Consider the following 23733-nt stretch of genomic DNA (forward strand, 5'->3'; position numbering starts at 1 on the left):
GCTGGGACATCCAAGTTTCTGTTTCAAAGCTCAGCTCATGCCAGCCACAGCCCTACCTTGCCCACCTCTTAGGCTTAGGGATACATACACTGATGGAGCGGGGACTTAGGGATACTTGGGCAACAAATTCTGTGGCCCTGGGTACCTGGAACCTGGACTAGAAGGGGTTGGTGGTGAAAGTTCTGAGCAAGATGACCATCCCTTGGTCCTGTGAATTCCTTACCCCATAGGCAGGGGAATGGCGGGAAGAGGGCTGGAGAGAGCTTTCTAACGCTTGGGTCTCAAGGAAGTGTCCCTCTTGCCTGGATCTAAAGGGGTGGTGTTGGTTAGGGTCTAGGGCAGCAGCAGGCAAAAGGGATGAGAAGTCGTCCACATTTAGCCTGAAACATTACAACAGCAAGTTGAGGCTGAAGCTAAAATTTTAATAAAAAGTCCTTTATCTATGGTGAACTGTCCCATATTCAAGTCCCAAAAGTCCCATATCCTCCCTACTCTGAAATGTGGGATCTATTAGCAATCATTAAAAATTTTAGGGTCAAATACATGTCTTAATTTATTTGCTTGTTCTTACTCCATTAGTGTCCCTCTCTTCAGGTTGACAGAACCTGATTTTGGGTCATCTGAATCCAAATCGATAGGATGTTCTAGCTCTGCCTGTTTAGCTGTGTGGTTTGGGCAAGCCATCTCTTCTTCCAGAGCCTCTGTTTCCTCATTTACCAAATGAGAAGTGGCCGCCAGGCACTCTAGAATGTTACTTAACAACCATTCCACAAGGGAAGGATCCCAGGATTCTAGAAACAGATTTCTTCTCTTCCTTTTTACCCTCCACTTTCTCCTTCATAGAAAGACTCCTAGCATCCTGCGGAAGAGAACAGCAGTGGCGGCTGTCGTTGCAGGATTCTCCCCTAGCTAGAGTCTCCTACATTCTGTGGTGCAAAGGGGAAGTGGTGCTGGACGTACATCAGTCTCCAATTTGCAGGCACAGCTGTAAATCCTTGCCTCAGATTTTACACCAAGCAGAAATAGGAAAACGAGACTAAATCACTGACCCAGACAAGCTACTGTTCATCAGTTTATAAACACCGCACTCCTTCCGCTCCGTTTACTTGACCACACCTTTTGTAACAGGTCTTCACTTGTGGAAAATGAGATGCACTGCAGACTCAGACATCTGGTGCTGAGTTCATTGAAGAGCAGCTGTGCACCTGTCTTAGTTCTACTCCTTGAGGGTAGGGACAGTGTCAGGGGTCACTTACATCCTCGCTGGGACCTGTGAGGTGAGGATGGCCTGGGCAATGGTGGTGGAATTCCTGAGAAGAGGCAGCCGAACCATGTTGGCCCCTGGTCTTCCTTAGCCTCTCATCCTTCAGCTGGAGCCTTCATGTCCAGCTAGTTAGCAGCAGGTTTGCTTTGGCCACGTCTTCACGTAGGTGATATCCAATACATTGGCCATCCAGGGGCTGACGATCCCTGAAACCAACATGAGAATGGATAATAGCAGGTCAGACATGGGAAAGTGCAGGGCCCTCTTAAGAGATCCAAATTCTGACCTGTGTAGCCTTCTGACCCCCAGGCAAAGTAGCAACCCTGATACCTGTGGTTTTCTGTAGGAATCCAGATGATGTGAAAGTGCAGGCTGACAAAATGCCAGAGTTGGACCACCTAGAAATACACAGTAGCTCTTGCTTCCTTTGCCACTTGGAAATTTATAAAGCATTCCCAAGTGTCATTTTTACAAGGACCCCTTCCATTACTGGACATATTTTCATAAGGTACACAACTCTTGAGTTTTAGAGTCAGCCTGATCTGAGTTTGAGTTGGACTCTGCTTCTACTCACTAGCCGTATGAATTTGCAAAGTTACTTCATCCTTCTGAATCTCAGTTTCCCCATCTACAAAATGGGAAGGAAAGATTGTGTAGTGAGAATGAAAATGCATATAAAGCACAATACAAAATCTGAAACTGCAGAAAAGCATGGGATAGTCCTCTTTTGAATAGAAAAGAAACATGGAAGTCCAGGATCCTCAGACAATGGAAATTCCCTACAGAAGTACCATGCAGCTTGGAAAGTGCCTCACTATCAAGGTCTCCGCTGAATTTCACAGCAGCCTAGTGATTAGGCTGACGTTCTTGTCCCAATTTTACACATCAGGATACCAAGGTTTAAAGAGTTTGGGTGACTTACTCAAAATCATACGACATGTAAGGGTGGAGCCAGAACTAGAACCAGAGCCAGATTTTCTGACTACCTCCCTGTCCCCCTTGGTCACTGGAAGTCATGATGCCCAAATTGCACTTATACTTTATTTTCAGCTTGTGCTATTCAGCTTTAGAGTTGAAAAATATTCCATTTCTCCAGATGATGACAGGAGCCTGCAAAAGCCAGCTTGGTCAAATTATAGAGCACAACTATGTTTCATTACTAATAATTATCAAATTTTCTTTGTAATTAATTCTATAGGAGTTGTGTATTCAACTTATTTCATCTAGTTGACCCCAGGATGCCTCTTTGGTGGGGTTTTTTGGAATTTGTCTGATTTTCCCCCAGATTTCTTAGATCATAGGTAGAGAAATTCCATACTTAGTTTAATCTCAGCTGGAGATAAATTTAAAAAAACAAATGTTATTCTACCACTTGTGCTCCATCTCAATTATCCTCAGCAAACATAGTTTTTTCTGCATCCAAAAGAAACTTCCCCAGTCCACAGAGGCACGGGCTCCAGGCTTTGGTATTGGAGGAAGTGTGGGAGTTTGTCTACCCCAGTAGATTCATTTTATAGTTGGGGGGTGTGGGTGCCCAGAAAGGGAGTGTGACTTAGCCAGGGATTCATGACTGTAAGAACCCCGAATCCCTGACTTCTGTTTCTGTGTTATTCACACTTCAACATGCTATGGAGTTACTTGAGATCTCAAAGCAAGAGAGGGGCATTACCACAAATCATGGGGCTCCTGAGGGCTCTGGAGACACCCACACACTACAGGGCAGGGCAGACAGCTCAGGAGATTGGCACCCTGCCAGTGGGCCCTACTTTGGAATTTATGCTCCCCAGTGTGACAGAGGTGGACTTAGTTGTGGTTTCCCTACACATGGGTCTGCTGCCCCTCTATTTGGACCTACAGTTAGTACTAGAGCTGATAGTTCTAAGTCCAAGAGACTTAAATCTTTGGGCTGTCCATGTGCTAGTTGGGACCTGAATCTCAACAGAGTTGCAACACCTACTCTCCAGTTCATTGGACTCACCCAGGACAATGAACAAAGAGATGATGACTGACAGTAACCATCTTGAGCAACAGACAGAGTCTTTCTGCAAGCAAGAAAGTCCCATCCATCTGCCCCATGGGAATCTAAGCCCCCTCTCAATTAGAGGTGGAGAGGCTATCACCATCCCAGAAGCCTCAGGATTGGGGAACGGACGATGGACTAGAGCGGATTTACAGTTGTTCTGCTGTAGACTTGGTGTGATCCTAGCAATGGAAGAACTTTTATCATGGATGAGGAGGCAGTGGCCACTGGAGGTTCTGAAGGGAGGGAGAGGGAAAAATAGGTGTAATTTGGGGGCATTTTCAGGACTTGGAAATTATCCCGAGTGACATTGCAGTGACAGATAGAGGCCATTCATTGTATATCATGTAATAATTTGCAAAAATGTGCAGGAGAGAGTGTCAACTACAATAATAATAAGCAATAATCATTGCTTAGTGTCAATGTTCCAAGATGTGTTCTTCAATCGTGGCAAATGCCCACACTAACAAGGATGTTTGTTGATGTGGAAAAATGTGGGAGGGCTAGGGAGAGGGGCATATGGAAATCCCTTATATTTTTTGTGTAACATGGATGTAATCTAAGTTTCTTTAGAAAATGAAAACTAAAAAGGTATATATAAAACAAAAAATGTAGGCAGAGGGACCAAAGAAAGCTTTGAGAGAGGCTTAAGGGTTGGGGCAGGGCAGGGAAGAGCATGGAGAGGGAAGGATGGGAAGTCTGATAGTGGTGGAAATGTTGACCCCAGGGGCCAGGAAATTTATGAGGGTTGTTTGGAATAATAGCAGCTGAAGTCCTAGGCACAGGCAAAGGAACGACAGGGGGAGTACAATTTTTTTCTTTTGACTAATGATCAGTGGCTCTTTTAAGAAAAATGAAACAAAAAATTCCCACCCTCTCAATCTCAGAATGTGACTCTCTAGGGCAAGGATCTTGTTGGGTCCCTTAAGTCCAGGACAATACATAGCACACTGCAAATATTCAGGAAATATTTGTGGCCTGAAGACAGTATCACCCCCGCCCCCACCACCCCGGAGATGGCTCCCTTGTCTGCTTGCTCATTGTTTTTGCCATTGCTTGCTCGTTGTTTTTTTTTGTTCATTTTCTGCTCATTGTCTGCTGGTTGTTTTAGCTCGATGTCTTCTTGTTGTCTGCTTGTTGTTTGTCTTCTTGAGTAGGCACCAGGAACTGATCCTGGGACTGCCCATGTGGGAAGTGGGCACTCAACAGCTTGCGCCACACCTGCTCCCCTGAAGACAGTATCTGTACAATTATAATTCACACTGTCTTGTGGTGTGCATCCAGGGGGAATGGCAGTTTGCGTTAACGTGATTAAATAAGTCAAACATCTTCATTGCCATGTGCATTAGTTTATCTGTGGCTCATATCTTCTATACTGATTGTTTGAATCTCCTATAATAAACACCCAGCCAAGACGGTTCAAAACAGTTATGAAGTGTGACAGTTTTAAAGTCACCTAATTTCAAAATAAAATTATGCTGGTTTTGGTCTGGGTTTTTTTGGGGAGTTTGGGACTATACGTACTCCAGAAAAAAATCATGTTCTTAAGCCTAATCCATTCCCGTGAGTGTAAACCTATTGCAAGGAGGTTTTCGTGAGGTTTCCTCAGTTAAGGCATGGCCCAGAGTGGCCTTAATCTTCCTACTGGAGTCCTTTATAAACAGGTTGAATACAGAGAGAAAAAGCCACGGAAGGAAGAAGCCGAAAGCAATGAAACCCAGAAGAGAAGGGAGAGACAGCAGACCCTGTCGTGCATCTTGCCATGTGGCCGAGGAGTCCAGGATTGCCTGTAGCTGGTCTTTGGGAAGAAAGAATCACCTTGATGATGCTTGATTTGGACGTTTTTCTCAGCCTCAAACTTACAAAGCCAACCCATATTATGGCTCCTGGTTTCAGCAGCCCTTCAAACTCGAGTATTAAAACAGCCCTGCCAATGCCGTGACTGGTTATGACCTCTGTGCACCTGCTGTCCCTTGGCCTGTGATTACATTCTCCCCACCCACCCTCTCTGGTCCCCTCACCTGAGAAGCCCTCCCTGTAACTACCTGAGATGGTTGCTCAGTTTCTCTGCCATGTTCCTACTGGACAATATATGACTTTATTGGAGGAGTTATAGCAGATATTTTGTATGTGCTTCAGTTTTGTCTCTTCCACTGATTAAATCTCCTGGAGGGTAAGTCACTTTGTTGCATAGTAACCTTAGGGCAACGCAGATACATAGCCCAGTTCCTAGATTATCACAAGGGTGTGGTTTCGCCCTTCTCTCATCAGGTTAAAGTGGGCCGATTTTCTTTTCTCTTCTGTCGTGTGGTGAAATGAGCACTAACGTGGGAGTCACACACCTCCGCTGATCCTCTCGTGTTTATTCTGATGATTTAGGGAAACTGACCCGTCTTAGTGGCAGACAACAGAGTCCTCTCCCCCGAGTTTAGGCAAGTGAGGTTCATAAAACACACAATATCAGCAAGAGTATGGAAGAAACAGGCCTTAGACTGAACTTCTGGGAGTGCCTCCAGAAACCAGACCCCTGAGCTGAGCCACCACAGCTGCAGCCCTCCAGAGTCGCTCTGCCGCTCAACTCTGCACCAGCAGAGTCAACACCTGGACCCTTTTTTTTCCCCAAGTAGTTCTTTCTCTTTTTTTTTTTTAAAGATTTATTTTTTATTTATTTCACTTCCCTTCCCCATCCACCCCCCCAGTTGTCTGCTCTATGTCCATTTGCTATGTGTTCTTCTGTGTCTGCTTGCATTCTTGTCAGTGGCACTGGGAAACTGTATCTCTTTTTGTTGCATCATCATGCTGCGTCAGCTCTCCATGTGTGCAGCGCCATTCCTGGGCAGGCTGTGCTTTTTTCGCATGGGGCAGCTCTCCTTACAGGGCACACTCCTACACGTGGGGCTCCCCTATGCGGGGGACACCCCTGCGTGGCATGGCACTCCTTGTGCACATCAGCACTGCACGTGGGCCAGTTCACCACACAGGTCAGGAGGCCCTGGGTTTGAACCCTGGACCTCCCATGTGGTAGGCGGACGCTCTATCCATTGAGCCAAATCCGTTTCCCTGGAGCCTTGCTTTCTCACTGCTCAAAAATCCATCTGGCTGGTGGACCCCACATCACGTTCAGGACCATGGACATCACGTACAGTTCTAATGGAGTCTGGGGAACGTTGTCTAGTTTTTCAGACCTTTTCTTCAGGGAAGCCTACTAGACACAGGTTGAAATGGGAATCGAGTGAGTCAATCCACATTCTCCACATCCCACAGTCTTAGATTCCTTATGAGCATATCGTAATAATGGTGGTGATGATGATGGTGATGGCAGTTTCCTTTCTTTTGCACACTTTACATGGCCCATGTGCTGTTTTATGTCCATAACATGTGTAGTTACTTAATCCCCACACTAAAACTTTTAAAAATGATTATGCTTCTCATTTTAGAGATGTGGAAATTAAGGTACAAAGCAATTAAGTAACTTGCCCAATGTCACAGTGCTATTGGGAGTCGAGTCAAGTGTGAACCCATCTGTATACACAGCCCCGTTCTCTACCATGTGGGATTTCTGAATCCTTCAAAACTGAACCTGCATATGACAGTGCCTTGTTATCGGTGAATCATCATGCAGACATGTTTCAATCTACATATATTTTACCATAGACTGTCTTAACTTTATTTTGGCTCCTCTTCAATCTCACTTTATAAAAAAAATATTAATGTCACAAAAATCACACGTGTTGTGCTAGAACAGAGCCTCAGAGAGCTGAGAGGTGAGAACCATCCCATAGCACAGAAACACCTGTGGCCCCCGAATGTCAGCCATGGAGACGCTGTTACACGCCCTGCGTCTCTCAGCCTCCAACCACATTTCCTCTACTACATCATACACTTAGAGATGACCATAAAGATTCCATAAAGAAAATGCCAGAGCCACAAACGCCTTGTACCTCCTCCTCCTGCCTCTGAGGCTCTCCGTGGGCCCCTGTGTCACAGCTAGGTGGGGGTTTCCTCTAGCTGAATTGGACACCGAGGTAGTGACTCTCAAAGCCGAATTGTTTAGCACAGGCAGGGGAGACCTGGGCCTGTGTTTCCCTTTTTAGAGATCAATGGTATGATGAAACCCACATAAAAGAATCACAGTTTGTAGAAATATTAACAAAAGCTTTTGCACATAAATTATACCCTATGCAATAATATAGTACGGGTTTTTAAATTGAATACTGTCATTGTTATAAGAGTACGGCTCCTGCACACAAAATCAGATCTAGTGGGATATTTCCAATTAAGATGAAGACTAAAGAATATAGTTTGGGTATGTCGAGTAGGAAAAAAGTGCCAAATAAATAACATTTCATACTAATAATTGATACAAGAAATAAAACATTAAATATATACTTTAAAGCATCAAGAGGACATGTAATAATTTTCAGCCTTTTTATTAAAAATGGGTTTAATTTTGATCCTGTCTTTAAAAGCTTCAACTTGAAACTATATAATACATAACTATGGTTAGAATTGAAAATGAAAATATGCTCAATGACTCACATACTGTAGCAACAGCCAAACTGTAAGGAATTACTGTGGAAGTTTAACCATTTACAGTTTTTTTTTCCTGCCACTATGGCATAAATACTTACTGAAACCATTTTCAATTACTGTCAAGAAATGATTCTGTCCATACATTTAAACAATCAGCATAGTCTAGAATCCGTATGTGATGCCTGCCATCTCTTCACAGGCCTGGATCCAGAGTCTCTAGACTGTTTACCTAGTTCAGTGGTTTTAAAAATGCATTTTTGTGTGTGGTGTATTTAGCAGCAGAACAATTTTATTTTCCAAGTAGAAATTTTACACAGAACTCTACAGTGGCTCAGCTGTGGGAGATAGCCAAGGAGGTTTGTGGGGTGGAGTTAAAGTTGGATTTGTACATATGCTCTGCTACTGTTAGCTCTGTGACTTTTAGCAAGAGAAAGTTAGCTCTCTTAGCCCCAGTTTCCCTATCTCTTTACTCACTGTATGATCTTAAGAAAATCCGTTAATTTCTTTGAGGCGCAGTTTTCTCATCTATAAAATAGGGATAAGCATTGGTATTTCCCTTACAAAGTTCATAGCAACAGTTCTGGGCACATGAGCTAAGAAGAAGAACGAGGAGGTTAAACTCCACAGGCCACCGTTTCCCCCTGGCTAATGGCAGTCTTTCCATGCTTCCTCTCAAGTTTTGCATTTCTAAACCCATGAACTGAAAATAACTTCAGTCAATTCAGTTCAAACTCCAAGCTCTCTATTGGTTACTCACTTAAAATTGGCTCACCACTTTTAAAAAGACAGAGAGCTACAAGTGTTGGAGAGGATGTGGAGAGATAGGAACACTTACTCACTGTTGGTGGGAATGCAGAATGGTGCAGCCACTTGGAGGACTGTTTGGCAGTTCCTAAAGAAGCTGAATATAGACTTCCCATGGGACCCTGCAATACCACAACTAGGTATATACCCAGAAGAACGGAGAGTGGTGACATGAACAGACATCTGCACACCAATGTTCAGAGCAGTGTTATTCACAATTGCCAAAAGTGGGAAACAACCCAGGTGTCCAGCAACTGAGGAATGGATAAACTAACTCTGGTGCATACACACAATGGAATATTATGCAGCTGTAAGAAGAAATGAAGTTGCGAAGCATGTGACAACATGGATGAACCTGGAGGCTATTGTGGTGAGAGACGAAAGCCAGACACAAAAGGACAAATACTGTGTGGCTGCTCTACTATGAAATAAATATATTGTGTACTCTCACAGAGTTAATGACTTGATTCTGGGTCACTAGAAAATAGAAGGAGGTTAGAGAATGGAAAGCTGAGGGTTAACTTGTGCAGAGCTGGTCAAAAGGATGTGTGCTAATCTTTGGAAATGAATAGAAAAAGTAAAAGCCCAACATAATGTGAGTAACTAGAGTCTTTTTGGAGTAATAAAATTGTTGTAAAATTTTTTGTGGTGATGAATGCATAACGTTATGATTATAGTAAAAGGCACTGATGATACACATTGGATAGATTGTATGGTATGTGACCATATCTCAATAAAACGGCTTAATAAGTAAATAAATAAATAGTTGTGCAAGAATAGCCAGAAATAGCAGTTATGCCAGCAGGGAAAGCAAAGATTGAGATGTGAAGAGGGTTTCTTGTTTGTCCATTTATTTAATTATTATTATTGAAATAATGAGCTTTTGCTCTAACAATGATTGAAGTGATGAATGCGCAACTATGTGATTATACCCAATTCTATTGACTGCAGTATGGATACATCGTAGGCTTGACTCACGGCTCTGAGTCTTCCACCAGTGGACCGGGTTATTGGTTGTACCTGCCTGAACGAAAGATCCCATCTTTGGCTATCATTAACGCAATCTTTCTTGGCCTTACTGAGCTTGCAAAATCGCGAGCCCTTGGCCCTCCGGTGGGGCGTCTGACCCCCATGAGGCTGATCTGGGCCTCTCTCCTGGAAACGGAACTCTTGAAAGATAAGAGTTGGCACTGACTCGTTCAGATGAGGACCTTCCACCAAATTCCTATTTGTGAATTAGTAGCTGGAGGCCATTTCTGCTGCTTACGTTCAAAGTGACATCACCAGCATCAGGCCTCCTGTCGTCCTTAGAGGAGAAGAGTGGTTTCCCTCCCCCGGTCTTTCTCACCCAGCTGGCAGGGCCAAACACTCTGCGAAGCCAGGAGGAGGTAGAAACAGCTTCTGGTAGTTTCTCTTCTAGAAAAAGTCTCTCTCTCCCTTCCTGCCTTTCCAGCTTTATTACTATTTTTTTCAGCAGAGAAACCTGGGCTTGATATCTGCTCTTTCAGAATCCCTTCCTCAGCAGCACCCCACTCTCCTTGCAAAGCACCCTGTAGTAGAACTAAGTATTGCTCAAAAGAAAACTTTTGAAGGCACAGCAACGCAGAACCTAATAAGATACGTAATGGGTGAAATAGTTCCACTGCATCTTTTATTATCATCAGCCTTTTTAGAAATGAGCAGCCTTTCCCTTCTGTGCCCTACCCCATCCTTCTCCTGAATGGCAAGCCACACCCTGACACCCCAGCCTCAGCCTGGAACTTCCTAGAAATAGTCACGTTTCTGCCTGACACCGGCTCTCGCCCCTTTGGTTAAATATGAGCTACCATTACTCAGATCTTAAAAGGTAGGGAAGTGTCTTTCTAGTACCTGCCTCTGCAGGTGCCGTTCCCTCCTCTATCCAAATTGGCTTGTGTTGTAGTCGCTGGCAAAAGGAGCCAGTCAGGGGAAACATTAATTTGTTTGAGTGGATGTTTTTCAAAGTCACTTTGTAAAAAAGGTTTGTGATAAGCGTTCTTGTCATAGAAAACACGCAGCCTCGATATGGAGGTTTAAAAGACATGTTTATATTTCCCATGAAATAGTAACCTCTTATTAGCTTGCTTAAAATCAGTAATTAAAATATTAATGGAAAATGAAAGGATCCCAGTCTGCACAGGCTCCTTGCAGAGACCATTTATCAATAATCATCACTCAATTGGGAAATAATGATTCGCTTTCTTCTTATGGTCACAAAGGATTTGGCATTGTGTATATAAGCTTCAGAAGGAGAGACTGGAAAATACATAGGAAAGGCTAAGTCCAGGGCAGTGAATTTTAAAAGGCAGCAGCCTGCAACAATGTTTTGCAAATCGATATACGAAGAAACCGTGGACGGCTACCCACAAATCACTTTCAAACCCTGTTTTACTTTGTCTACTTCTAGTCAAGAGGTTGGAAAGCTAAAATACTTTCTCAGATTCCTTTGTAGCTTGGGATGGCCATGTGACCCAGTTCTGGCCAATGAGATCTATGTTGCTGAGACTATCTATTTCTTTGCCAAGGTTTTCCTCTTTGCTCATTTGTGTCAAGCGTATTTGTAATTGCTTGTTGAAGCATTTTTATCATGGCTGCTCAATATCTTTGTCAGATAACTCATCTCTCTCATCTTGGTCTCAGCATTTATGGTCTTGAGATATTCTGGCTCTTGGTATGGCAAGTGATTTTCTATTGAGTCTTGGACATTTTCTTGTATTTTATTATGAGATCCTGGATCTTCCTTAAACCTTCTGTTTTAATTAGCTTTCCCAGGCACTGCTGTGTCTGGGGATGGGGACAGTGCCACCTTGTTACTTCTAGTTGAACGTAGATGGTCATGGACCCCACTTGGCCTTTGGCTGTACAGGTTGGGGTGGGACACAGTATATTTCTGTGGTATTTGGCTGGAGTAGAGCAATTATTGTCTAAAAGTTCTCTGTTTTTAAGATGCCCCTTTCCTGATCCTTTGGTTAGAGAAAATAGGCTTTTATTCAGGACATTTTTTTCAGTACCCATTGATGTTTCCAAGTTGCCAACTTCTTCAGCTCTGAACTCACTGTGGTCTCGTTCCTTGGGCCCCCAGTTTCCTAGCCAGTCTGTCTTCTGTTCTCCACTTTTCAGTCTTCTTAGGTTTGTTAATACAAAATGTCTATCATCTGAGGAGTTTTTAGTAGTACTTAGCAGGAGGAAAATGGAGAAGAATGTCCACTCTGTCTTCCCAGAAGCAGAAGTCCATGAGCTCTCTTCTGAGGTTATGAGGTAGGCTTTTTTTCAAAGGGAAAAGCTCCTTGGCCCCGGGTTCTTTGCCTTTGCCTTTTTCTTGACTAAAGCCGGAGCTGCTGTCAGGAAAAGGAGTAGCCAGCCATCTTATGAAAATGAGCATGAAATCCAGAAGCCACAGCCAGTGGAGGTGAAAGATGGGAGCGGGCTGAGAAGCCATCTCCTAAAGAGCTTGTTAAGTTTGTTACCAGAAAAAAATATTGATCTCTATATGTTGAAATCATGTTTTTCAGTATAATTTAATTTTTCTCCCTGAGATGGCTCCCTCATCTGTTTGCTCACTGCTTTTGGCACGTTGTTTTTGTTCATTGTCTGCTTGTTGTTTTTTGCTTGTTTTCTGCTTGTGTCTGTTTTTTTTTTTTTCCTTCAGGAGGCACTGGGAACTGAACCAGGACCTCCTGTGTGGGAGGTGGGTGCTCAACTGTTTGAACCGCATCTGTTCCCCACCTAATTTAATTTTATCAGATATAAAGCCCATTTGTTAGATGAGTAGGGGAATTAGTAAGTAGTAATTGGCACAGTGATGTCTTTTCTCTTTTCTTCTTTCTCAACTTTTCTCCCTTTACCACAAAGATCTTTAGCTTGTCCATGGACTCAATACCCAGGGGACATCTTTGAATTTTTCAGAAGTATGCATACTTGGTACATTTGCCTTTTTTGTGTGTTGTTTAAGTTCAAAGGATAATAAGTCGTCAAAGCTGATCTGAAATTAAAAATGAACATGCTTTACAGCACTTTAAAATAAAATTATATTTCATATCCAATATATGAGTAAAAATACCTCTTATCTGTGTAGGGCTTTCTAGGTTGCAAAAGAATTTAATATATTTGATCTCACTTGATCCTCACTACAATCTCACGAGGTGGTTATTAATATTTCTCCCATTTTGTACATGAGAAAATTGTGACTCCAAGTAGTGAAGCATTTTCCCCGAGCCTGGTGGCTCACCAGCCATGGAGGCCTGTTTCCAGCTAGGACATGGATGACTCCAAGAGGAGTCCTCCTAGCCACTGGGTGGATTTTCTCCAGCTTTCCCTCCTTAGGGTCTTGAGTAAAGGTGTTCTGGTAGTCATGGGATAATTTTAAATGTAAAATATAGTCAGAGCCTTGAACCTGTGCCTGATAAATCTAGCGTGGGCTTGGCAAACGTTTTCTGCAATGGGCAAGAGAGTAAACGTTTTAGGCTTTGTGAACCTCGTGAGCCTTGTGGCTTTGCTTTTGTTTCATGTTTTTTATTCATTGTTTCCACACTTTTCCATTTCTCTTCTTTTGTTAGATGGGATTCTCAATGGGATCTTCATGCTCAGATATGAATCTTTCACACCGGATGTCAAATTTGGGACTTTTCCTCCCATTTCTGATGACTGCCAGGAGCACTGAGCATCTTTGTAAAATGTGAGGGAATCTTCTTGGAAAATAATGTTGCAATATGTATTGTCTTAAGCATCTTCACATACGTTGACTAAGTACGTCTTCATCTAGCAATCTATTTTAAGGAGATGCTAACTAATAGTGATAAATTTATGCAAGATATGTGTATTATAGCATCATTTATAAAGATATTAGAGAAATCTATAATATTTAGCAAGGAGAGGCTGTTTCAAAATTACAGTACCTCTCTTCAGTGGAATATAATGTTGCAATTAAAACAATGTTAACACAGAAGTGTAAAACCACAGAGACACTTTTAAATTCTAAATGACGACAAGAAAATTACCAAAAAAATGGAATGCATTGTTCATAACTATGTAGAAAAGATAACTTGCTACTGAATAATATTTGCAGCAACCCTGAGGTGAGGAACACTATTCCCATTTTATGGATGAGGACACTGAAGCTTAGAAAATTTTAGTGACATGTCCAAGGTTGCAGAGCTAGGAAGTTGCAGAGTCAGAATTTAAACTCTGGTATCTCTAATCCTCAAGCTTTGATTATATGACCTCCTGGCAGTTACTTTAAAACATTATAACATTATTAAGATTAATAACTGAGGGGCCTTAGTGAACTCCTCTACCCCTGCTGAAATGCCTTTGAATTCCAAAGCTGTGTGAAAGGCTCAGGGGTTGCAAGGCACAGACTGGTACGGTCTTGGTACCCCAAACCCTCCAAATAAGGAGAAAGTTTCCTCTGGCTTCTCTCCAGGAAGCCACAGCATTCTTCCCCAAAGAAGAGATTGGGTGACGCCATGACCACAGCAGGAACAAATTGCTATTCTCTGGAAAGCTCTTGGCCTTCAAAGATCTCTTGGGAAAGAAGACGCCCAGCTTTAGCACTTTAGCCAGAGCTCCTCACAGTCCGCCCTTGCTCCTTTCTTCTTTTTCTAACATCTGCATGTGGATGTCATAAAAGCATGCTGGGTCCTGGGCGCTGGGAGGAGAGGAAGGGCCTGAGCGGTGTAATTGAGCTGTTACTGCCGGCCTTTCCAGCACAGAGCTGAATAAAACATGCAGTCAATAAAACACAACAAAACAATAAAAGCCAACCCTTTGGTGCGCTCTTATTGGGTGTTATGCAACCCAGAAACCTGTGGCCATAAAAAGGAGAATGAGGGAAACTTGACACTTGCAAGAACAAAGACACTCAGGCACCCGGTTGAAAATCGCACTAGCTGAGCCCAAGGCGTATTCTTTGGGCACCTGGAAGCAGTTAGCTTTGAAAGCTGTGCAGGCTTCTGCCGCTTCGGTGTTCACAGGCCCTCCATGAGAGCTTGTTAGGAACATTCTAGAAATGTGCTTTTCATTAGGGCAGTCATTGATCCTAGCCACAAGGGTACATTTCTTTGAGAAGATAAATTTATTAGCTCAGGGCAGAAAGATCACTTGCAGCCTTCCCTGGGGGCGGGGATGGGGGGAGTAGGGGATGGGGAAGAACTAGGGCTGGAATGGTCTTAGGTGCCAGGGCTTCTCTTTTGACCTAGGAAAATCGCAGACCAAAGCTCAACACTTTTCTAGTCTGGTTAAGGCCAAAAGAAATCTGTTAAATTTTATTGGCAGTGCCTTGTTAAGACTTGTAAAGTAGGCCAGTGCAATTTGTCTATTTTAGGTTTTAGAGACATGTGTTCTCCCCACAAAAGATATTTTAAATACCTTTAGGACTATGAGCACAACTTCGAACAATTCATTAAAATTTTTTCCCCCCTAATTTTAAACCAAATGTTGTTGAGGACGACGATGATGGCAATCATGATGAGTGACAGCTGGGATTGCGCTCCGTGCCCAGGGCTGGGGTTCAGAGCTTCCTCCACGTCGGGGGACTGAGGGAATGGCCTGCCAGGAGCTTAAGTGGGAGAGGGATTGAGGGACCTCTTGGGACAGAACTCACCCTCATGGAAGAGAATCTAGTTGAACGAAAGAAAATCACTGCAGCCACCTAACAAAACCTGAGTGAGGAAGGGCCCTTTGGATTCGAGCCTGATGTCTTTTTCCTTGGGTTTGTCTCCCAGCCCAGCTCCCGTTGGGTTCAGGACTGATTACGATGGTGGGGTGTGGAGGGCCGTCAATAAAATTTGAAAGTGCTGGTTCAGTAAAGACTCCCCAACGCATCAAGGTCACTAACAGATAAGAGAGTAGCATAAACCAGGGGGAGAGAGCATTCTTTCTAGCCCCTTTTGGAGCTGTTCCAGGAGAGGAGGAGCTATGACATTAGAAATGGCTCACGGTAACGGAAGGAGTCTGCAAACAAGGGTGGGGAACGTCCTGTGTTCTTCCAAAGTGACGCGGGTATGCCTGAGTGTGCAGGCGCATGTGTGAGGCTTCTGTGCGGGTAGGCTTGAGTGTGGGCTCTTGCCCTACGTCAGTGGAGGTGTGGGGAAGGTGGGGCAAGAGGGGCCAGAGCAACAGGGGCTATTTTTCTTTAACATTGTCTTAAGAATTACAAGCACCAATAAAAGAGCCATATGAATATTTCACATTGGTGTCAAACTAATTTGAGCTTGGGTAGGTTAAGACGCTAGTTACTGAATCTGTTTTGATGGATTCATCCCGTTGCTAAAACTTTACGATGTAAAATATTGCCAGGCGTGCAGGTGCCTGTTGTACCCGCAATCCCTACGCAATTTCAAGGGAATAATTTATCCACGTTTCTGTGATGCAGCATTGTGGAAAACGTCTGCTACTTATGCAGGACTTATTCGTGTTTCTTCATCCTATGGAGAAAGGGCTGAGGCCATCTATTAAATTACATTTTGCACACACAGTCGTGAATTTTGCTTCTTATGTGGGACCCGACCCCTTGGGTTTCACTTAGTAAGACAATCTAAAGTAATTGCTCCCAAGATTTTCCTGGTGCATTCTGAATAAAGGAAAAGACAGTTGTCCTTCATCTACTGACCAGTGAAGTGTTTCTAGAGGTCATTTTTCCTCAGTGATTGGAGAAACCGTTACAGAATCAACCAACAAACCTGTCAGAAAAAATGGTTCTACAGCATGGAGAGTAGTGATAGTGTAACCTGGTGATAAATTTTTTATTCTTAAAGTTTTGAACCCCTGAATCCCCAATCTACATGCCTTGCCAGCCTCCCCTTTGTAAAGTCCTAAGTGCATCATTTTTCACCCGGAAATTTTTTAGTTTTATCTGTAGCCATTTTTCACCCGTCCATCTAAACATCCACTCACATGTGCTTCTAAATTCCTTTTATAATGTTGATTTGCCATAAGCTACTAATTTAGGATTATATCCCTTATAGTTTGGTCTCTATTACTGTTTTTTTTTCCTTATGTGAGTGAGAATTTATGAAGCACATTTACTGAAGCATCATGAAATATAGAGAAATCTGTGAAATACAGTGGATCATGTTGCCTGGGTAAACTTAAGGAAAATGAAGTAATTGTTCAAATGTTTCATTCTGAGACTTGGGGAGTGGGTTGTGCACACTGTACCTCCTCTATCCCCAACCCCTCACTGCTTCTCATGTGTGAGACATCATGACCAAGCTCTGAATGGTGAAAGGGTTGCAGTTTGTCACGCCCTATTGTTATTTACAGGGAAAAATATTGAAAAATTATACCCCCAAAATAAGTTTAAGAAATAAACAGATAGATAGACTTTACAATAACTTTAATTGGAGAATAGTGAGACTCCAGGCTCAGAATACATTATTGGAGAACACTGGAGTTGAAAGATATCTCATTCATTTATTCAACATACTTATCGAACCCCTTGCAGATGTGAAACACAGTGCTGAGCAAACTAGTTACGATCTCTGGTAAGCACAAGATTGGCATTATCTCCTTTAATCCTTATAACTCAATGTGCCATTATTATTCCCATCTTGCAGTAGAGGAACTTGGGGCTTAGAGAAATTAGGCCACTTGCCCAGAATTTCACAGGAAACTACAGAGTGGGGATTCAAATCTGGTCTGATTCCAAAACTGTACTTGCAAAATGATCAAATGGAGTAACCAAATTTTCAAAGAATTACAATAAGTATACTTAAACGTTTTTTAGTTTAGTGTAATTTTTTACTTATTTTTAAAGAAGTTTTAGATTACATAAAAGTTACATTGAAAATATAGGGTATTCCCACATTCCCCACCCCCTTCCCCTCCCACACTTTCCTCATGAACAACATCTTTCATTAGTGTAGTACATTTGGTACAATTGATGAACACATTGTGAAGCACTGCTACTAACCATGGTCTATAGTTTACATTATGCTTTACACTTTGCACGGCACCGTTTTACAGATTTTGACAAAATGTATAATGGGCTGCATCCACCATTGTAATACATGCAGGACAATTCCGGTGTCCCCAAAATGCCCCATGTAAGACCAATTCTTCCTTCTCCCTCCCCTCAGAACCTCTGATGACCACTGTCTTTATTCAATGTTACAAGTTCTTCTATTACAAAAACTTTGGTCCATAGTTGCATTCCACCCTTATGTGTGTTCATTCCTCAATCTTGAGGATTTTGGGATGGTGATGCCCACTGTACTTCTGAATGAGAGAGGCTTAGATTCCATGGGGGCCCTGGTAGGATAATGGAAACTTCATCCAGTGAGGGTGACCTGTGCTTGGTGCATCCTGGGGAGAATGTAGCCTCTTTGGCATGAGCACTTGGCAGCTGCCTCTATTTGGACACCATCTCTTTTTGGTCCTCCAGACCAGGCCAGCTCCCCTTTTATGTATTCCCCAGCAACCTATCTTCTTTGTATGACTTTGACTTAGGTTTATTTAATTGTGTATAGTAATTTTTCATTTAATAACTCCCTTTTCTGATAAAATTCTTGAATTCAAAGACCATATTTTTCATATTAATTGGTTATCATTGTGCTGCTCACAGATACTCTAGAGCAAAAGTTGACATGGTCCCCAGGCATTATGAAGCTTACAGTCTAGTAGAAAACATAGATATTAATCAAATAATCACAGTACAAGTGTAAGGTTGTGGCAGTGGCAAGAGCTATCAAAGGGCTTTTGTGTCTGGCAATATGCTGAATTAAATACTCTGAAAATGTCTATTGTCAAAATACAATCTGTTGGTGATAAATTACATCAAGCATAACTTTAAGACATTTCTATAAAGCCTTAAATAAGACAGGGGAAATTTCAAAGACAAAACAAATGTAGAAAGTGATTGACCTTGGAAAAACAATCCTATTTAATTAATTGATCAAATTTTCTTAATTTCTTTTATTTTTATCCATTTGTTTGAAAGTTATATTTTTTAAAATATTTTAGTGATTACAATTAATTTTTTTAAAGATTTATTTTTTATTTATTTCTTTCCCTTCCCCTCCCCTCCCATTGTCTGCTCTTTGAGTCCATTAGCTTCTTGTCAGTGAAAACGGGAATCTCTATCTCTTTTTGTTGTGTCATCTTGCTGCATCAGCTCTCTGTGTGTGCTGCACCACTTCTGGGCAGGCTGCACTTTTTTCCCACAGGGTAACTCTTCATGTGGGGTGCACTCCTTGTGCATGGGGCTCCCCTAGTGGGGGACAGCCCTACATGGTACAGCACTCCTTGCGAGCATCAGCACTGCACGTGGGCCATCTCATCACATGGGTCAGGAGGCCCTGGGTTTGAACCCTGGATCTTCCATATGGTACGCAGATGCTCTATCAGTTGAGCCAAATCTGCTTCCCTACAATTAATTTTTGCATTGTATGTTTTGAGGCTTTGTTATTTGGTGCATTTAAATTTACATTTGTAAAATCTGTATGGTGAATTGAACTTTCATCATTATGAAATGCCCTCTCTTTACCTCTAATAATGCTTCCTGTCTTAAAGTATACTTTGTATGAATATAGCTATCCAAAACTCTTTGGATTAGAATTTGCATGGTAAATCTTTTATTTCAGCTTTTCTGTTTGTTTGTTTTTTTAAGCTGCATCTATTGTAAGAAGCACATAATTGGAGTTTTAAAAAATCTAGTCTGAAAAACTTAGCTTTTTGATTGGAATATTTGGCCCAATTAATAGGCCTTTTTTTTTTGCATATGGTTATTCTAGAGGGTAGAGCATAAAACCCTGAATTATTAAAATATATCATAAATAAATAAGTGCTCTAATTACTTTACTAATGATAGAGGACCCTTAGGACACTGTAGTCTTATTGGTGCTTCTTACCAAGGTAATAGGTTTTTATTTATGGCTGCTTTTTTTTTTTTTAAAGATTTATTTTTATTTATTTAATTCCCCTCCCCTCCCCCGGTTGTCTGTTTTCTGTGTCTTTTTGCTGCGTCTTGTTTCTTTGTCCGCTTCTGTTGTCGTCAGCGGCACAGGAAGTGTGGGCGGCACCATTCCTCAGCAGGCTGCTCCCTCCTTCGTGCTGGGCGGCTGTCCTTACGGGTGCACTCCTTGCGCGTGGGGCTCCCCTATGCGGGGGACACCCCTGCGTGGCACAGCACTCCTTGCGTGCATCAGCACTGCGCATGGGCCAGCTGCACATGGGTCAAGGAGGCCCGGGGCTTGAACCGCGGACCTCCCATGTGGTAGACGGACGCCCTAACCACTGGGCCAAAGTCCGTTTCCCTATGGCTGCTTTTATGATTCACTTTTTGTATTTGATTTTCAACAGTTTTACTATGGCATTCCAAGTTTTGTTTTTAATTATATTGCTTGGGATTTGTAGTGCTTTTTGAATCTATGACTTGATGTTTTTCAATAATTTGGAAAATTTCTCAGCCATTATTTCTCAAACTATTGCTTGTGTCCCATTTTTCTCTTCTTGATTTTAAATTACACATCTGTTATAATTTTTCCTTGTATCATATGTCTTTTACTCTCTTAATAGCCAGGGTTCTCCAGAGAAGCAGAACTTAAAGGATAGTAACAGATTTATTATAAGAATTTGCTCACGTGACTGTGGGGATTGGCAATTCTGAATTATGGAGGGCAGGCTGCCAGCTAGGAACTCCAGTGAAGGTGAAATTGTATTTCCCAGGAAAAGTTGGCTGGCTGAAGAAAAGACAGAGGTTTTTTATAACTTCTGAGATCCTGAGTTCTCACTTTAAGACCTCTAACTAATTGGATGACTGGGGAGAAATGCATAAATAAAATAATTGGATGAGGAGACTCCCATCACTGCTAAGGGCAATCTCCTTGTTGACTGCAGATGGAATCAGCCGTAGATGCAATCAACTGACTAATGATGTAAATCCATCTATATACACCCTCATAGTAACAATCAGTCCAATGCTTACTTGACCAAATGACTGGGCACCCTAACCATGCCATGAAATTAACCATCCCACTGTCTTTGCTATATTTGCCTTAAAAAAAAAAAAACTCTCACTTTTTATTTAGTCAGGATATTTTCCTCTGATCCACACTCTATCACAGATTCTCCAATTGTGTCTCATTGAATCAAATTTACCTACAAATTCTTAATATTAGTTGCTGCCTTTTTTCGATCCAGAATTTTAATGTGAGTTTTTAGTGGTTTCTAGATCTCTGAAAAAATTCTACATCTTTGTTTTTAATTCCTTGAAAATATTAAACAATCAAATTTCTTGTTTGTTAATTCCACTTCTTGTATTTCCTATGGTGATATATTTGTTGTCTTTTTTCTTCTCTCTCTCCTTTCTTTCTTTTCTGTTATTTGCATGCCTGGTTAATTTTGATTGAATGCTAAACATTATAACCCCAATATTGTAGAGATAATTTGAATGTCTGGATGATGTCTTCCTCCAGAGAGAATTTACTTGCCTTTGAGAGAGAATGTTTACTTTTGTTTATTTTTCTCCTGCCAGGGTGGGGGCATTAGCGATCCAGTTCCCTTATTCCATTCAGCTTGGGCATGAGTCCCTGAGAGAATTGGTCTTTTTAAAATTCATTTTTACTCTTAGGGTGTGGCCCTTTGGGGTTTCAGCTAAAAGACTAAGGTGTTCTTAAAAAATATTTTTTCTTCTAACATGATTGTTAGAAGCAGAAGAGTTACAATTTTGAAAGAGTAAACCTTTTGATTGAAGCACAATGTATATACAGTACATTGTACAAATCATAAGCGTAAGGCAGTGATATTTTGTAAACTGAACATACAGCGTAATCACCACCCAGATCAAGAGGCAGAATTTTAACAGCCATCCTTGAAACATTCTTGTGCTCCCTAACAGCCCTACCCTCTCCCTTCTTTCCAAAGTTAACCATTATTTTGATTTCTATAACTGTTGATTGGCCTTATCTATTTTTTTGAATTTTATTTCTATTGGAGCATTACAATTCATAAACTTTTGTGACTGGCTTCTTTCATACAATATTATGTTTATCAGATCCATCCATGCTAAGCTAATGTGTATATTCATTCATTTGCATTGCTATGTAGGATTCCATTATATAATTATACCACCACACATTTATCTATCCTACTCTTGCCTCCCCCAGAATAGATATATGTCTGAGGGGAAACGTATAATGCAGAAAGATGGGCATAAACTTCTCTTCTTTTTAATATTTGACTCCTAAATCACTGGTTGAATCAGTCACTCTTAGATGCCTTCAAATACATGTTTTTATGTGGTTTTTAGTGAGATCACTGGTTTGTGAAAAGCTACTCCACCATAATCTAAACCATAGCTGGATTTTGATTATTTGTTTGATACAGTATGACTTTCTTCACCTTTTAACTGGTTAGGTTAATGCACTTATATATTTTTTATGATTATTGGGGTATTGATCTATTTGGAAAAGCTGCTACCATCTTATTTGTACTTTCTGTGCCAATACTTTCATTTCAGTTCTTTTAAAACTTCTTTCTTCTCTTCTTTTTCTGCTAAAATTTTTTATGCACCTTCCATCTCCCTTCTGGTTGGAAATTATAGAATACATTTCTATAGCTTAATGGCTATTATGACTTTTTAATTTGAACTTTTAAATATAAGTTATTCTAACAATACCCTCCTTCTAAATAGAAGGAAGATCCTAACACATTTTATCTATTAAACACACCTTCCTCCCCTATCTTGGTATCGTTGCTGGAGTTCTAGGTTAACCTCTTTTATTTTATTTTTTAAAATTTTTATTTTATTTTTTATTGAAGTGTACTATTCATACATGAACATACATAAACAGTTAAGTGTAGAGTAAAGATTGCGAACTTATGAAATAAGCATATATAACATTATTCAGGCATCTCATACATCACCCCTCCACCAACACATTGTATTGCTATGAAACATCCACTACAAACCATGCAGGAGCATCATCAAAATATTACTACTAACTATAGTCCCTATCTTACATTTGGTGTATTTTTTCCCCAACCTGCCCTAATTTTTAAAAGTACATTTTTTACAGAGGTTATGAACTTACAAAATCATGCACATGTGTAGAATTCCCATACAATACCCCTTCACCAACACACAACTCTGTGGTGGAATATTTGTTGCAGATTATGAGATAATATCATCAGACTATTACCATCAACCATGGTCCATAGGATATATTTGACACACTTTTTCCACATACCTCCATTATCAATACAGTACATCTTTGGCATTGATGCAAGAATATTATAGTATTGCTGTTAACCACAGTCTATAGTTCACACCAATTGAAGTTTTCCTGTGCTTCTCCACATTTCCACAACTCTGCAATAGTGATGTATATCTGCTCTAGCTCACAGAAAGACACACTTGCATCTGTACCCTCAACCACAATTCTCATTCATCTCTGGATTCACTGTGTTATTCAATACCTAGATTATTCCTTAGCTTTCTTTCAATTGACATTTACTTCCCCAGACTACCCTTTTCAGCCACAATCCCATTTAAAAACCAGCTGCTATTCACTATTATGTGTTACCATCAATTCTATCCATTTCCACTCTTTTTTAGTCAAGTTAATTAAAACTTCTACATACATCAAGCATCAATAGTTCTTCTCAGCCCTCCTCTTATCTTCTAATAACCTATACCCTAGGTTTTAAGTCCATTTGTTTACTCTTCATATTTAGTTCATATTAATGAGACCATGCAATATTTTTCCTTTTGTGTCCGGCTTATTTCACTAATTATTAGGTTGGTGCAAAAGTAATTGCGGTTTTACATTATTGAAATTTGTCATTTGATATTGCAATACATTCTTAAATAAATGTGGTTATGTTATACATCATTTCAGTGTGCATTTTTCACTTTATGTTTTTTTGTTAATGACTTATTAATTGCTATTTATTTCATATTTATTTTATGGAAATGATGTTATACAAAGATCAAATAGGAGTGATTTTCTTATTTGAGTTCAAAATGGGTCATAAAGAGGCAGAGACAACTCACAACATCATCAATGCATTTGGCCAGGAACTTCTAACAAATATACAGTGCAGTGGTGGTTCAGAAAGTTTTGCAAAGGAGACAAGAGCCTTGAAGATGAGAAGC

Source organism: Dasypus novemcinctus, chromosome 3 (genome assembly GCF_030445035.2).
Source record: "Dasypus novemcinctus isolate mDasNov1 chromosome 3, mDasNov1.1.hap2, whole genome shotgun sequence".
Classification (NCBI taxonomy): Eukaryota; Metazoa; Chordata; class Mammalia; order Cingulata; family Dasypodidae; genus Dasypus; species Dasypus novemcinctus.